This window comes from Oncorhynchus masou, chromosome 15 (assembly GCF_036934945.1).
Source record: "Oncorhynchus masou masou isolate Uvic2021 chromosome 15, UVic_Omas_1.1, whole genome shotgun sequence".
NCBI lineage: Eukaryota > Metazoa > Chordata > Actinopteri > Salmoniformes > Salmonidae > Oncorhynchus > Oncorhynchus masou.
Genome location: NC_088226.1, coordinates 17,091,332 through 17,108,289, shown reverse-complemented (window position 1 = coordinate 17,108,289; position 16,958 = coordinate 17,091,332). Strand labels below are relative to the sequence as shown.

At 44.6% G+C, this 16,958-nt stretch overlaps 1 pseudogene; it reads right to left on the bottom strand.

Annotated features, from left to right (window-relative positions):
* Positions 1-5,263, bottom strand: part of LOC135555776 (MAGUK p55 subfamily member 3-like) — a 44,257-nt pseudogene extending 38,994 nt beyond the window's left edge.
* Positions 5,264-16,958: the final 11,695 nt, after the last annotated feature.

Genomic DNA, 16,958 nt, shown 5'->3' with positions numbered 1-16,958 from the left:
TTGGCCCCCCAATGTGCCATATTGCTTTTATAAACCGGTTACCAATGTAATTAGAGCAGTAAAAAGAAATGTTTTGTCATACCCGTAGTAATCGGTCTGATATACCATGGCTGTCAGCCAATCAGCATTCAGGGCTCTAAACACCAAGTTTATAATCAAGAACAACTCGTGACAAAACCCAGCATGAGAGCTACAACATCAACATTCACTTACATGTATTATACGTGCCTATTACCTACGATGGGTGTGTATCAGTGGACGGGGACCAGAATCAGTGGACGGGGACCAGAATCAGTGGACGGGGACCAGAATCAGTGGACGGGGACCAGAAATAGGGAGATCAAATGTTAATGTCTCGTTTTCTCATGTGCAGAGACTGAGGTTAACAAAGACAGGGTGTGAATGCCTAATAAATCGAAGCACAAAGACAGCCGAGAGAGCGGGAGCTGCGGAGAGAAGAGAGGAAAGACGGGCTCACAGTGCCTCAACGCACTTATCATGTTCTAAAAAGAACATGTAAAAGAAAAACATTACGTCACAAAGATACACAGAAATATGAAGTTAGAAAAACAAAGGGCTTCTAAGACATGCACACAGAAAGACATGCACACACACACACACACAGAGAGACATGCACACAGAAAGACATGCACACACACACACTGAGAGACATGCACACAGAAAGACATGCACACACACACAGAGAGAGACATGCACACAGAAAGACATGCACACACACACTGAGAGACATGCACACAGAAAGACAGCTGAGGACAGGACAGGGAAACACACACACACAGAGAGACATGCACACACACAGCTCCACGCAGGCCCACATGGTGCCTGTATAGGGAATAGGCATCGGTACCTTAGGTCGTGACCAGGCGAAAATGAGGGTGTTGATTAGAGGCCTGAGTAGAGGAGTCTGACAGGCACCGTACTGTCTGACAGGCACCATACTGTCTGACAGGCACCGTACTGTGTGACAGGCACCATACTGCTCTACAACCCCATCGCCACAGACAACAAGATACAGGGGTCAGAGGCTAGAATGTGCCTCGGAAGAAACATCAGCAGGAACATTGTCATCATCTTCATCATTTTAACAACCAACCATATCAGAGACTACAATCCATACTATAGCATAGATTATAATGACTCTACTAGATTCGAGGGAATAAAACAGAAGCCACAATACAGGATAGGAGCAGTGTTAGCAGAGGACAAATTAGTAGGGGACCTTCCTAGGTGAATGATGAGTATGAATATATAGCATCTTTACAGCAGTGAGAGGAGCTTGGTCCCTCACTGCACATAACATTATGTTGTCTCTCTGTGTCTGCTGGGAGGATGACATCACCTCCAGGGCAAGTTGAACAGTCCCATTGTGAGGTCATCAGAGAGAGAGAGGCACATCTAAGTAGGACCCGGGGGTGTGATGGAGACAGGAATAGGAGGAGGAGGGGGGCAGAGACAAGCAATGAGGATGGAGATTTCAATTTGAGACAGGTCTGTGGTTTAGGGGCAGGGGACAGGGGACAGGGGCTGGCTTGACAGGGGAAACAGGGTGGGGTGTCAACTGTAATAAAGCTAAGTGATTTATGGTTATAGTGTGCATCCCAAATGACACCCTATTCCCAATTGGTACACTACTTTTGACCAGTGGGCCTTGGTGAAAAGTAGTGCACTATGTAGGGAATAGGGTGCCATTTGGGACGCAAACATAGACTGACAGAGCTCCTTACTGGCCAAACCAGTCTGAGGGCTTCAGGTATCTACATATCTCACTGTAACTGGGCTGTAGCCATCAAAAGCTAGCTCCTGTCAAATACACTGAAACAAATATTCTAGCAGTATTCTCGCAGTATTCTAGCAGTATTCTCGCAGCACAGTGATACATCCTGCCAAAAGGATTCAAAGACACCACACAAACACCACGGCTTCTTATCTAACTCGCCAACGTCATATTTCCATTCCTACTGAGAAATCTTCTCGATAAAATTGGCATTTCTCCTCAAATCAAGTGAAGCTTACACACACAAACATGCTCTTCTGCAAAACTATGAACTCAGCCAATCAGTTTCTAATCTCCAGAATGTCCACAGAGACGGCATCTATTAGTGACACCCAGTGGATTACTGCCAATATGGTGATTCATACGTCAATGTATTGCCCTTTGGTTTACAGATGTAGATACATTGAATGGACATTCTTCATTCAGTTAGATGGACCCAAAGATTGAGATCACACAGAACAGGACTCACACAGCATTCCTGCTCAAATATGTACAGTCATATGCCAGTCTCTACGACCCTCCCACAGAACTTCTGTCTCTTTCCAAAACAAGCATCTCTCTCTCTCTCTCTCTCTCCCTCTCCCTCTCCCTCTCTCCCTCTCTCCCTCTCTCCCTCTCTCCCTCTCTCTCTCTCTCTCACACAGTCCCCAGCCATCCTTCCCTGCTCCCTGGAGTGGTCCTGCCTGACGTCAACAGGTTCAACAGCAGGAGACAATTGCACATGCTCCAGTGGGCCTCGCCTGCCTCGCTGCTATCAAGACACCCAACAACAAGACCCAGCCGGGCCCAGCACCATTTGTTCCTTCTCTATCAAAACTGCACCCATAAGAGCCCCTCCTCAGGCAGGCTACGACAGTACAGCCACCGTATGTTACCTGCCTACCAGGCCCCCTTTTTAGAGTGTTCCGTACTCCTCAACGTATGTTGCTGTTGTTGTTCTAACGTTGTCATGGCAAAGGTCAGCGATTGCTGAGAGCACAGATTTCCTGGCTATGGTAATGATGTTGGGTGAGAATACAGTATGAGGAGTGACTCAGAGCATCGCTCCAGTGGATATACTGTACATAGACTCTACTGGAAAGAAGCACAGATCTGTGACTTGCATAGCGGGATCATCTTCTTCCGATGACCACTGTTTCCTTATAAAGGCTCAACGTGATGCTTGGTCTGTCCGGTTCTTGGTGTGTCTCACCATTAACGAGATGTATACCAGGTGCAAGTTGTGTGCGTCACCCTGCTTGCTTGCTTCCTCCTGATTCAGCTCATACCAAGGCTTGAACCCGGGACCTCTGCCTTGCAAACACACTTGACTGCCCTTCTGAAGCGTCTTACCAGTCACGCCAAGGGGAAAATCAAGTTATCTGGCGGCGCACTACTTGGTAGTTAGCTTAGACAGGCATCACAAATCTGTGAGGGATGAGTCAAAACAAATGAGTGGGTTGTCAGTCATCAACACGCCTTATAGTGGCAGGCAAGGTCGTATCAATCTCTCTCTCTCTCTTCTCTCTCTTCCTGTCCTCACCTTGCTCTCTGCAGTAGTTAGTGAGATGACTAGAAATGGTACCTGAGTATAGATTGGTATACACCAATAAGTTATTCTGTTATTCTGCCATCCAAGGAAGCGCAGCTGAAACATATAATTGATTATTGAACTGAAGCTGCCTGGAACCACATTACATTGATGTAAAGGGTTGTAACATGAGAAAGTGCAAATGAATCGTTTCCTCATTAGGAACAAAAAGAGCTCTTTGGTCAAAAGGTCAGCCAACACATTATAAAACAGCATTGGCCACTACTCTAAAAGCAAATTAACAAAACATATCTGTTTTAACAGATTACCGGTTGGAGAAGGAAGCGTTCACGGTTTGGGTCAACACTGTCTGTCCCACTTTTAGGGTCAAATGCTTCCTTTCTGAGCCTGTGGGTTTGTATTATACATTTGGTGGGAAGTGACATTTACAAAGCAGGCACCAAATTTTATGTAGCAGGCACCAAATGTTATGTAGCAGGAACCAAACGTTATGTTGCAGACACCAAATTCTGTAGAGAGGGGCATGATGCCAATACCAAATAGCTTCTAACTCAGTATGACAGCACATCAACATTCTACACAACAGTCAGTGAGTGGGTGATGACACGCAGTGCATACAAACTCTAAAATCAGCGAGTGACGACAAACCTACCAACCCCCCCTCTGCACCCACGTACACCTGTCACCACACTGACTAAGTGATGAACAGCTTCTCACTGACAGCCCTGATCAATAACGAGGTTAGACTGTGTCTTGTCTGAAACCTCTGCTCTACTGTCTACTGGCTGCACAAACGCACAACGAATCCACTGTTACTAAACACCGCTGACAGCAGTGGTTACCATACTTGGACAAGGTCCAAATGTGTCTTTCACACGCAGCACACGTTACTCTCACTACCAGCCCCTCAATCTTCCTCTAATCCACATACATTTTACAGTAGCTGGGACATGGACCTTGGCAAACAGCCAAAGCCCTGTCTCTTTTGTACAGTCACACACACACAAACATGCACACACACAGACATGCACACACACAGACATGCACACACGCAGACATGCACACACACACACAGACATGCACACACATGCGCATAAACTCCAGCAAGTGTGCACACACTCACATGCGCACATGCACACATGCACACATGCACACGCACACACACACGCACACACACACACACACACACACACACACACACACACACACACACACACACACACACACACACACACACACAACAACACACACAACACACAACACAACACACAACACACACAGGGAGGTGACAACATCAGGAATCTCATGTTGAGAACACATAGCAGAAGTAGCAGTGCGGTCCAAGGGAATCCAAATATCATTAAGCATGAAGTAATAAGGAGTTAAACCTTCTGTGTTAACATTTCACATCCTCCTTGCTGCATGGTGTCAGTCAAACACACCCCTCCCCTCTCCTCTCCTCTACCACGCACTTAAACATCCACACCGTTCTAATGGCCAGGCAGGCTCACTTGCTGGGAGCTCCCTCTATTTCAGCTTTTTCCTCTCTTCTTCTCCCTCTCTCCATTCCCACTTCCTCTCTCTGCCTGATGCGCCCCCTCTCCCTCTTCCTCCCTCCTTCTGTCATCTTCCGCCCTCTCTCCCTCTTCCTCCCTCCTTCTGTCATCCTCCTCTCTCTGCAGTGCTACGGTGTTCTGCTTTCCTCACGTTGCCGGCCGGCTGGCCGGCAGAGAAGCACCACCGAGCATTTTCCTCTAGCTGACGCTTCACAGAAAGACCAGACATACAAAACATAAGGAGCAGACATGACAGTAATATACACAGAGATTTCCTTTACCGTTCTCTCTGTCCTTCTCTCTCTGTATGTGTCTCTCCTTCCTCACTGCAGCCACACTGTTTCTTTCGCTCTGATTCCTCCTCCAGCTTCTGTGCTCACAAACCTGCTGCTACAGAGTGTCCGCCTCCTCCCCTCTCTCTCTCTTCTCTCTCTCATATCTCCCCTCCCCTCACGGTCCTCCCTCCCCTTTCCCCAGCTCTCTCACTCTACCCATCTCTCTCTCTCATTCTCTCTGTCTACAGCATCAGACTGCTTTGTAGCTGTATTGGAGCTGACAGCTGGGATCTTTATATTGCTATCTGTTATGATATATACAGGGCATACTGTCTATGGTCAGTACCCTCCAGAACAGAGCATCCATTCTCCTCCATTAACCCTCTCCCTCTGTTTTCTCAATCCCTCTCTCCTATCCTCTCCCCTCTGCCCTCCTGGTTAATTGCCTTCACCCGGCTGTCTTTGATACTCGGTGCGTTCTCTCTCTCATTCACGATCAGTCTAGAGGATGGAAAAGAGATGGAGAAAGAGTGCTGTCCCCTCCCCCGCTCCTCCCGTGTCGGTGCTGTGGACGCTGTCTAGGTAGCGGCTGCTTCTCCTTTGTCCTCTAACGTGTAGCTCTCTCACAGAGACACACAGCGTCTGAATAAGGGGTTCCCCCCTGTATTCTCATGGTAATACAGGAGGGCAAGTGTTGTCTGTGTGCTTTTGTGCCATGTGAGGATTTCTCCCAGGGTCCTCGGGGTAACAAGTGAGAAGCACAGAGAAACACACCAACACACACAAAGACAGTCATAATTCTCACATAAAGAAACACATTCTCACATAAACATACCTACACACATCAATAAAGGATAAAGATGTGACAGACAGCCATTCCTCTGTCTTAGTGTTTATATCACGAATGACACAGCCACACTTATGTTTTTGTACTAACTATGGTTTAGATGCAAGGCAACTGGATTTACTAAAACTCCTTCATGACACAGAATGATATGGAAATGTGTATGTTCTATGTATGTTATGCCTTCGGGCACTGTGACACTGGCACAGACAGGCAGGGAGGCACAGACAGGCAGGGAGGCACAGACAGGCAGGGAGGCAGGCAGGCAGGCAGGCAGGCAGGCAGGCAGGCCGAGACAGACAGACAGACAGAATGTTGCTGTCGTGACATGGAAGATGTGTGTATATCAGCATCATGACACCCCTGGCCTCTGAGAGGTCACATGGTACGAGGGGCGTCCTCCTCCCTGCTAACCGGCCTCGTTAATTACAATACAGGTCGTTATGGGTCTCTGGTCTAACTGATTCACAGGCATCTGTTAACCTCATCCTCTCTGGGGAGAAAGGAGGGACCAATGGAGGGATTTGAGGAGTGTGTGTGTGTGGAGGAGGGGGTCAATAGAAAAAGGGGCATTACCGTCTGTTTGTTTCTCTGTTCTGTACATTATGTGCTTTTCTGTTTCTTCATATCATCCCTGTCTCCCTCTCTCCCTTTCTCAGCCAGCCATCCATTTCACATATAGGTCACAGAGACAGGGTCTGCAATCAACATGTGATACACTGATATCTCTGACTACAAAGACAACATAAGGGAGAAAGACAGAATAATACTACCTATCTTGTGTTGTTTATATGATTCATATCATTCAGGTTAGAATGAGTAGGAAGAATTCAATGTTTCTGGACCACCTGTCACCACATACAGGGCATTTGGAAAGTATTCAAGACCCCTTCTCTTTTTCCATATTGTGTTACGTTACAGCCTTATTCTAAAAACTACTTAGTCAAAAAATCCTCAGTAATCTACACACAATACACCATAACGACAAAGTGAATACAATTTTGTTTTGCAAATTTAAAATAAAAAACAGAGCTGGCCGCCCAGCCAAACTGAGCAATCGGGGGAGAAGAGCCTTGGTCAGGGAGGTGACCAAGAACCTGATGGTCACTCTGACAGAGCTCCAGAGTTCCTCTGTGGAGATGGGAGGAACCTTCCAGAAGGACAACCATCTGTGCAGCACTCCACCAATCAGACAAGTATGGTAGAGTGGCCAGACGGAAGCCACTTCTTAGTAAAAGGCACACGGCAGCCTGCTTTGAGTTTGCTAAAAGGCACCTAAAGACTCTCAGACCATGAGAAACAAGATTCCCTGGTCTGATGAAACCAAGATTGAACTCTTTGGTTTGAATGCGAAGCGTCACGCCTGGAGGAAACCTGGCACCATCCCTACGGTGAAGCATGGTGGTGGCAGAAGCATGCTGTGGGGATGTTTTTCAGTGGTAGGGACTGGGAGACTTGTCAGGATCGAGGGAAAAATGAACAGAGCAAAGTACAGAGAGATCCTTGATGAAAACCTGCTCCAGAGCTCTCAGGACCTCAGACTGGGGCCAAAGGCTCACCTTCCAACAGAACAACAAGCCTAGGCACACAGCCATAACAATGCAGGAGTGGCTTTTGGACAAGTGTCTAAATGTCTTTGAGTGGCCCAGCCAGAGCCCAGACTTGATTGAACATATCTGGAGACCTGAAAGTAACTGTGCAGCAATGCTCCCCATCCAACCTGACATAGCTTGAGAGGATCTGCAAAGAAGAATGGGAGAAACTCCCCAAATACAGATGTGCCAAGCTTGTAGTGTCATACTCAAGAAGACTCGAGGCTGTATTCTCTGCCAAAGGTGCTTCAACAAAGTACTGAGTAAAGTGTCTGAATACTTATATGAATGTAATATTTCAGTTTTTCTTTTCTACATTTCAAAAAATGTATAAAAAAAACATGTTTGCTTTGTCATTATGTCATAATTATTATTATTTTAAATCAATTTTAGAATACGGCTGTAACGTAACAAAATGTGGAGAAACTCAAGGGGTCTGAATATTTTCAGAATGCTCTGTGTACTGTACCGCCTATCAGAATCGAACACAATATCCACAGCCAGCAGCCTCAATCCAATAAGCACATTACATAATGGATTACAACAATTACATAGAAATGATCAGACATTGCATCTATTAACAACAGCTCCTGATAATAACCTTTGAGAGGAGCCACGTCGTGATCTAACCCCTGGATCAGGCGAGAGGGAGTCGTGACACATCCTAACCATGAAACAGGCCCCCACACTGGGCATGAGTCACTTCCTCACTCGCCCCCCTCTCTCCAAGGACTGGATGACTTACAGACTCAGACAGATACTAAATAAACACACGATAAAAAGACAGAATGCACACAGACTGTTCCACTGCCAAGCAGCTTCTGTCAGGAGTTGTACTTGATTCAGTACTGATCTAAGAGGAAATGTAGTCGTTCCTCCGTTATGGGAGACGTCCGTCCTATATAGGCACTCACTGAATGACCCTTTTCTTGTATTACACTTAGTCTAAAAATATGATCTCATGAGAATGGATTATTATTGATGACATTATTTGATTTTCCAGTGGGTGTAAAGGGCTTGTTGTTATTATTTGATATGTAATAATAGGAAATGATTCATGGGGAAATCACAGGGCCAAATCAATCTCTCTGGGCTAGAGCTAGCTACACGACTGTGCTGAAATGTCCTGATATTAACTGGCCTCATATTTACTTCTCTCTCTCTCTCTCTCTCTCTCTCTCTCTCTCTCTCTCTCTCTCTCTCTCTCTCTCTCTCCTCTCTCCCTCCCTCCCTCTCTCCCTCTCCCTCCCTCTCTCTCTCTCCCTCCCTCTCCCTCCTCTCTCCCTCTCTCTCCCTCTCTCTCCCTCTCTCTCCCTCTCCCTCTCCTTATATAAATCAGATTGCTGCCGTTTAGTTTGACTGGGGGCTTAATGCCCTTTTAGCCTAATGCCATTCGGCGCCAGGTTCTCTCTGTTTTCTCTCCCTGTAGCAGCCAGGAGTGTTTGATATGATTGCCTATCTCCTCCCTCCCTACCACTCCCTGCATTAGCTCCTGGCAGACAGCCTTCTCAAGGCCATAGCTCTCAACTCAGGCCCCCCCATCTCCACTTCTCTGTCCAGGCTGCTACAGATAACAGCTAGGAGAAAGATCCGATACGACCAATAACAGTGGAACACGTTCAAGATTGAAGCTATCAGATAGATAAGTCACTTTGCCAGAGATACTGCACGTGGAACAGAAAATAGGACGAGCTCAAAGCACCGCAAATTCAGCCCATTTTTCAGTAGAACTGATACAGTATTTAAACAACAAACCATAGGTAAGAAATGGAATTAATTTCATCCACACGTGTTTTCTCCTTTACACTACATTTGAAATGCATTTTTTGTTGAAGTCAATATTGCAGAGCACATGGAGGGCAAGAAGAACCTCCGGATATGATGAGCGAGAAAATAAACAGATGCTTGACGGATGGATACACGGATGGTTGATTGATTGGCGGGACAAATGACTGAGGAACTGAAAGGAGGGGTATGATTCTCAGTGAGGTGCCTGGCTGAGGGGACCATGCCACGTTTTGGCAGCTGCCACCCGGGATACAAGGTTGCTGGGAAATGTTTAATTGTGTTTATAGCAGCAGTTGTGCAGGTGTAGGATACATTCATTTAAGTCAATTACAGCCTGCCTGCTGCCTGTCTGCACCAAACAAAGAGGAGAGGGAGGGAGGAAGGAGAAGAGGGAGGGAGTAGGGAGTGAGGAGACAGTGGACGGGATCCTAACCTTTACAGTTTTTCTCAATTGCTAAAACACTAAAACCCATTTGGCCGAACAAAGTTCTCAGTTGCCTGGACTCAATTAGCTAATTATGCAGTCTGTTGTCAATACCTTAAACCATTTCACATGGTAAAACACAGTCTGTTGTCGATACCTTAAACCATTTCACATCGTAAAACACAATTTGCAGATCTCACTTAGACTTTTCAGCAAAACTAAACACATTCTGCACTCTAATGCACATGTCGTCCATTCTGGTAAACACAAGTGGCAACAATCAAATACAAATAGAGAACACATGTCATTGATTGAACACAACCACTCAAAATTGATTCAACCTGTTTCAAATGATGCGACACAACCAATATAAGCCAGTTCAGAGAGAAAACAGGTTGTAGACGGTGGGAAGGAGAAAGTCTGAGAATCGATAGAAGAAACAATGTGAGAGGACGAGTGCGTATGCGAGGTGTGCGACGAGGAGGAAGAGGAGGAGGAGGGCAAGAAAGAGGAAGAGGAGGATGAAGAGGAAGAGGAAGACAAAGAGTGGAAATATCTGATGAAATTCGAGCAACAGTTATAGACCATGCTCTTGTCCATGGACTGACAATGAGGGAAGCAGGACTTAGAGTGCGACCCAATTTGAGCCGATTTTCTGTGTCCACCAGAGTAAGGACATTCAGAGAAGAGAACAAGTATTTTTGTAATTGCAAATTTACTGTACTACACTATATGCAGTTTCAAAAGACATTTGTAAAGTTAGTTTTTCTCAGTTGCTTTGGTGCATTTTTCACTTCATCCCTAACATGTGCAAAATAATAAGCGCATTTCTCAGAACAATTTGTACAAACTGCAATATACAATAGATATGTTTCTAAAGCTAGTCAGTCACTAAAAATCCTTAGTACATCTCTCAAAAGTAAATATTCATGCCAATGATCATGTCAGTGTCATCAGAATGATAAGTCATTGAGTCATTGTTCACAAACAAGGCCGTCAAAATGTTTAGGCATGTTGTCAATGTAACTGTGTACTTTGACAGTATTACCTGATGTAAACTTAGGCTACAGTTTGGATGACAGTTACTGTATTGAAAATGCAGAAGGCTGCACTTCTTGGCATATATCAATTTCAACAGTACTATTTACATGTTACTGTATGTGGGTTACTGATTGAAAGAGACTGGACAACCCAAGGGTCACAAAGGAAAAAAAACTAAATTAGAAAGAAACACAGGAAACCACCCCTAAGGCACAACTTTGCCCGCAGCACTGTTGTGCTGTCTCTACACATCCAGACGTTCCTGTCTGTCGGCCCACATATTCTCATCCACATCACACCGGATGTTTTCCCTTCCAATGCAATGTGGAAAGAATCTTTTGGAATGCCTTATCCATCCTCTGCAGGGATCTACTGTGATGTCCTCACATGCTGCATCCATTGCAGCCAGCAGGGTCATCTGTGTGTGTGGCTGACGATCATACACCTTCCACCTCCATGCTGAAAAGAACTCCTCAATTGGGTTAAGGAATGGTGAATAAGGTGGGAGGAATTCTATGAGCATCCTCGGGTGGGTCACAAATCATTGCCTTATGATGTTTGATCGATGGAATCTCACATTATCACAAATGACCACATACTTTGGCAAATCCTCTCTAAACAGACCCCTCTCATCATCAGGGATGAAAGCCCTGTAGAGAGTCTCTAAAAGGTTGAATAGATGCTGGGTGTTGTATGGCCCTATAAGGGGTATATGGGTTAGGACACCATGCTCAGAAATAGCAGCACACATGGTGATATTTCCTCCCCGTTGGCCTGGCAAATCCACAGTAGCTCTGTGACCGATGATATTCCGACCCCGCCTTCTGCATTTGGTCAGGTTGAAGCCAGCCTCATCCATGTATACAAAGTTGTGAGAGGGTTCACTTGATTCCAACTCCATTATACTCTATATCCCAGAACACACAGTTGCATTTGTTTTGGTAAGGAAGAGTGACATAAAATTCACATACATTCTACTGCATGTTCCTTCCACAGCAATGGAAATGCGTGCAGTTTATGCTTGCTGTACTATGTATCACTATAAAATGTTGCTGTAAAGTAGTTACATAGATATATGTTTTACCTGTACATACTGGTACCATAGCTCCTTAACTCTGTCCTCATTCCTTTGGAATGGTACACGGTACAGCTGTTTCATACTCATCTGGTTTCTATGCAGCACCCTGTCGATGGTTGAGATGCTAACCTTATGGATGTTTTCAAAGACATCGCTGTCTTCTATAATGGTCCTTTGTATTTCCCTGAGTCTCATGGCATTGTTTGCTCGGACCATGGTGCAAATAGCCCCCTCCTGTTGAGGTGTGAAAAGGCGTCCTCTGCCACCGGTTTGAGGTAATCTTGCAGTCCTATGTGGGGAAACATGCAGTGATGCATCGCACACTTTCACATAGACAAAAACTATGCGAACACACATTTTACTGTAAAACATACAGGTGGGTGCATGTAAGGCGCAGTATGTATCTGTATAGAGTATATTTCTGTATGCTGTGAAATACAAGTGGACTACTGTAATATGAAGCATTGTAGGAAGTATACAGTATACTGCTTATATACAGTAACAGCGCACTGTACATTGGTGGACATACCTGTTCTCTCTTCGAAACGTTTGAACTATTGAGGACACGGTTGATCTCCCAATATTCGGCTCCACCTTTTGACCCGCCTCAGCCATTGTAAGGCCATGATTGACAACATGGTCTACAATAGTGGCTCTTATGTCATCAGATATGCGCCTATGTCCTCTTCTGCCTCTTCCTCTGTTTTGCCTTCCACCACACATCCTTGCTCCTCTTCTTCCTCCTCTTGGCTGTTGACCCTGTTCGTTTCCTGGTCCATCCATTATTGGAAAATTGCAACTCTGTGTTGTGGTCTGTCTATATATGCTTGCCAAATGATTCTTCATGAGATGCACCTTTGAGCAATTTAGACAACTGGTTGATTGTTGGTTGAACTAACACTTTACATTCCTTCATGAAGTCAGGGTCAATTTCACCTGCACGAATCATCAATTCACGTTTTTGTACAAAAGGTCTAATAGAAATGTGTAAAACTATGCTTGACAGTTTATGACAAATAGTTCAACAATTTTGCATGTAATGGCTTATGCAAGGAACTAATGCCTAGATGTTTTGAGGGGTAAGACTATTCAACAGAGAACCATCTACTATATTTTGATCAACATGACATGAGCAATTGATAATGTGGAAAAAAGCTGACACTTGTACATTATCAATTGCAATTTGCTCAAAGGAATAAGAAATTGCTTTAATGATGTGCACAAGTGACTAGATGATTTGGAATTTGTACAAGTAGTATCAAGAATTGCACTTTTGATCTAAGAGATGCACCAAAGTGACTGAGAAAAGCTGTATTCACTGTATGTATTGTACTGCATGAATATGTTTAGTAACTGCACAACTACCTTTTGTAGAATTGCAAGGCTGCCACATGCAGGTGGAAGGACAGCTATATTCACTCGGGAGCCTTAGTGTCACGACTTCTGCCAAAGTCGTTGCCTCTCCTTGTTCGGGCAGTGCTCGGCGTTCGACGTCACCGGTCTTCTAGCCATCATTGATCCTTTTTTCATTTTCCATTGGTTTTGTCTTGTCTTCCCACACACCTGTTTTCAATCCCATTCATTACCTGTTGTGTATTTAACCCTCTGTTTCCCCTCATGTCTTTGTCAGAGATTGTTTTATTGTCAGTGTAGTGTGTTTGTTGTATAGGTGCGCGTCGGGTCCTTGTACCCATGTTTGTTTGTTATGTACTTTTAGTGTTATGGAGCATACTCCGTAGACTTTATTAAAAGACCCCATTTTACACTCCATTTGACTCTCCTGCGCCTGACTTCCCTGCCACCTATTACACCTATGCATGACACTGAGGCCGTTATAGTTGGCGTGGTCCTTCAAGATAATGCAATATGACAGAGAAATCCAGGAACGAGTGATACAAGACAACACACACTTCCAGGGAATCGACAGTGTGAGCATTTCCATCGTAACAGGATGCGAATGAAACAAGTATACAGAGTACCTTTTGAGCGCAACTCACCAAGGGTGAAAGAACTGCGAGCTCAGTATGTGCAAGTCAGTGTACATTCAGAAACATTTACTGTACAAAGAGGGTCCCCATTTCCCACAGCTCTGGTGGGTCAAATGCCTGGGATGTGTAGCGCATGGACAATAATTCAGCTGGGATGTACCTATGGGCTGGGATGGGCTGGTCTAGGCTAAACAAGCATGAGGAATCTCCCATGTACAGTGCCTTCAGAAAGTACTCTTCCCCCTTTGACTTATTCCATATTTTTGTTACAGGCTGAATTTGAAAAGAAATCTCACCCGTTTACACACAATACCCCATAATGACAAAATGAAAACGTGTTTTTTCCAAATCTTTGCAAATGTATTGAAAATGAAATACAGTCTCGAAGAGCTTTGCACACCTGGACTATACAATATTTGACCATTATTCTGTTCTTCAAGCTCTGTAAAGTTGGTTGTTGATCATTGTGAGGCAGCCATGTTCAAGTCTTGTCGTACATTTTCAAGCCTATTTAAGAAAACTGTAACTAGGCCACTCAGGAACATTCAATGTTGTGTTAGTAAGCAGCTCCAGTGTAGATTTGGCCTCGTGTTTAAGGTTATTGTCCTATTGAAAGGTGAATTTCTCTCCCAGTGTCTGTTGTAAAGCAGACTGAACCAGCTTTTGGATTTTGCTTGTGCTTAGCTATTCCATTTATTTTTTACCTAAAAAACTCTCGTCCTTTCAGATGACAAGCATACCCATAACATGATGCAGCCACCACCATGCTTCAAAATATGAAGAGTGGTACTCATTGATGTGTTGGATTTTCTCCAAACATAACACTTGGTATTCAGGACATGAATTTCAATGATTTACCACATTTTTTGCAGTTCTACTTTTTGAAAACAGAATACATGTTTTGGAATATTTTTATTCTGTACAGGCTTCCTTCTTTTCACTCTGTCATTTAGGTTAGTATTGTGGAGTAACTACAATGTTGTTGATCCATCCTCAGTTTTTTCCTATCACAACCATTAAACTATTTATCTGTTTAAAGTCACCATTAGTCTCTTGGTGAAATCCCTGAGTGGTTTCCTTCCTTTCTTGAGTTAGGAAGGATGCTTGTATCTTTGTAGTGACTGAGTGTATTGATACACCATCCAATGTACAGTTAGCCTTCTTTGCGAGGTATTGGAAAACCTCCCTGTTCTTTGTGGTTGAAATTCACTGCTCAACTGAGGGACCTTACAGATAACTAATTGTATGTATGGGGTACAGAGATGAGGTAGTCATTGAAAAATCACGTTAAACATTATCATTGCACACCGTCCATGCAACTTATTACGTGACTTGTTAAGCAGAATGTTTACTACTGAACGTATTTAGGCTTTTGCCATAGCAAAGGGATTGAACACTTATTGCCGCAAGACATTTCAGCTTTTCATTTTTTATTCATTTGTAAAAAAAAAAAAAAAAAAAAAAAATTAAAAACGTAATTATGTTTTGACATTATAGGGTATTGTGCGTAGGCCAGTGAAACAAAATTGAAATGGTATCCGTTTTAAATTCAGGTGTGTGAATACTTTCAGAAGGTACTGTGCTTTCTCCTATAGGGCCTACTCACGAGAGCTATGGCTGCAGGATTTGTGTGGGTGTAGTTACAGACAGAAGGGTGCTAAAACCTAAAACTAATGCCAATAGGGATGGACGTTAAGCTGCAGGACAGAATGATTAACACATGCACACACTGATACACACACACACACACACACACACACACACACACACGCCACAGCAGGGATGCAAATTGAGGTTTATACACCCGCCACTGATTTCAGCCCCCTCTGTGTGGGTTTCTGGGCGTGCTCTGGTGCCCCACTAGTCAAGATTAAGACCGCTCAATGCCAGCTTTACCAGCACCAGTCTGAATCCCTGTTTGCCCTTAAGAGCATATGAGGATCCGACTCCTAAATCCGAATGCCACAACATCATTCTGCTTGCCAAATATTCACAGGCATCCCTCCTCCCACAGCAGGACTTTGGAGACGTCAGACCAGGGCAGCGGGCCGCCCTGGGTGACAACAGCTGTGTCCCAAATGGCACCCTATTCCCAATGGAGACCCTGAAATAGTGCACCATGAAGGGAATATAGTGCCTATTGGGATGCAACTTAGGCAGTGCAGCCAGTGTAATAAAGGACTGCTAGTTGAAACACTGTGAGCATAACAATAATATGAACGGCTATGTGTAGGGAAGGATCTCCTTCACACTGCGATCAGTGTGGCGACACCCAGTCGGGGTTTTTATAGACTGGTGTGAAATGCAATATGTCGGCCTACATCCCTGCTGTGGCTGGTGCAGTCTGCAGAGTGAAGTCACGTTGAAATTCAGTCCAAATATATTGCTGAAAAAAAACTGCCGAATTCTTTTCTAGGTAGCGTCTATTAGTTGGAGCCTAAAGCTCACCACAGCCGATGCTGTTTTCACTGTACTTCCTCATTGCCGTGTGAAGAAATGCAAATCATGCAGAATTAACAGAATGTAGAAAACCGAGAAGCACTAATATCAGTGCAGGAAGTTGCTCTGCTCACGTTTGAGTGAATTGCTTGAGCCTTTAAAAGGGTGATCCGTCCTCCGTCCCTCTCCCTTCACTCTATTTTCCCGAATCTGGATCGAGGTGAGTTGTCTCACACCAAATGAGTACAGTATCTGATAGCTTTGCTATAAAATCTCCATGAAAGCACATCTGGCATCTGCAGTGCACTCTTCCTTAACAAGGTCAGAGCTGAGCCTCCACCCTCTGATGAATTTAGTGGAGATTTATTTGGACCAGCAGGATGGGTCAATTCCAACACTGTCCATATGGGCCAAATCCAAATCCACTCCACCTCCCTCTGCTACACACTGTGTTACCATGGATTATCAGCACTAACATAGAGCTCTGTCTTTCCGGCTATGAAATGGGTTGAATTGGATGCAGACATCCTATGATTTCCTAATTCCTCAACCTTGATTCAAGTGTAGCAGGCAAGGCTCCAAGGGCTCTGCACTGCAACTGACTGAC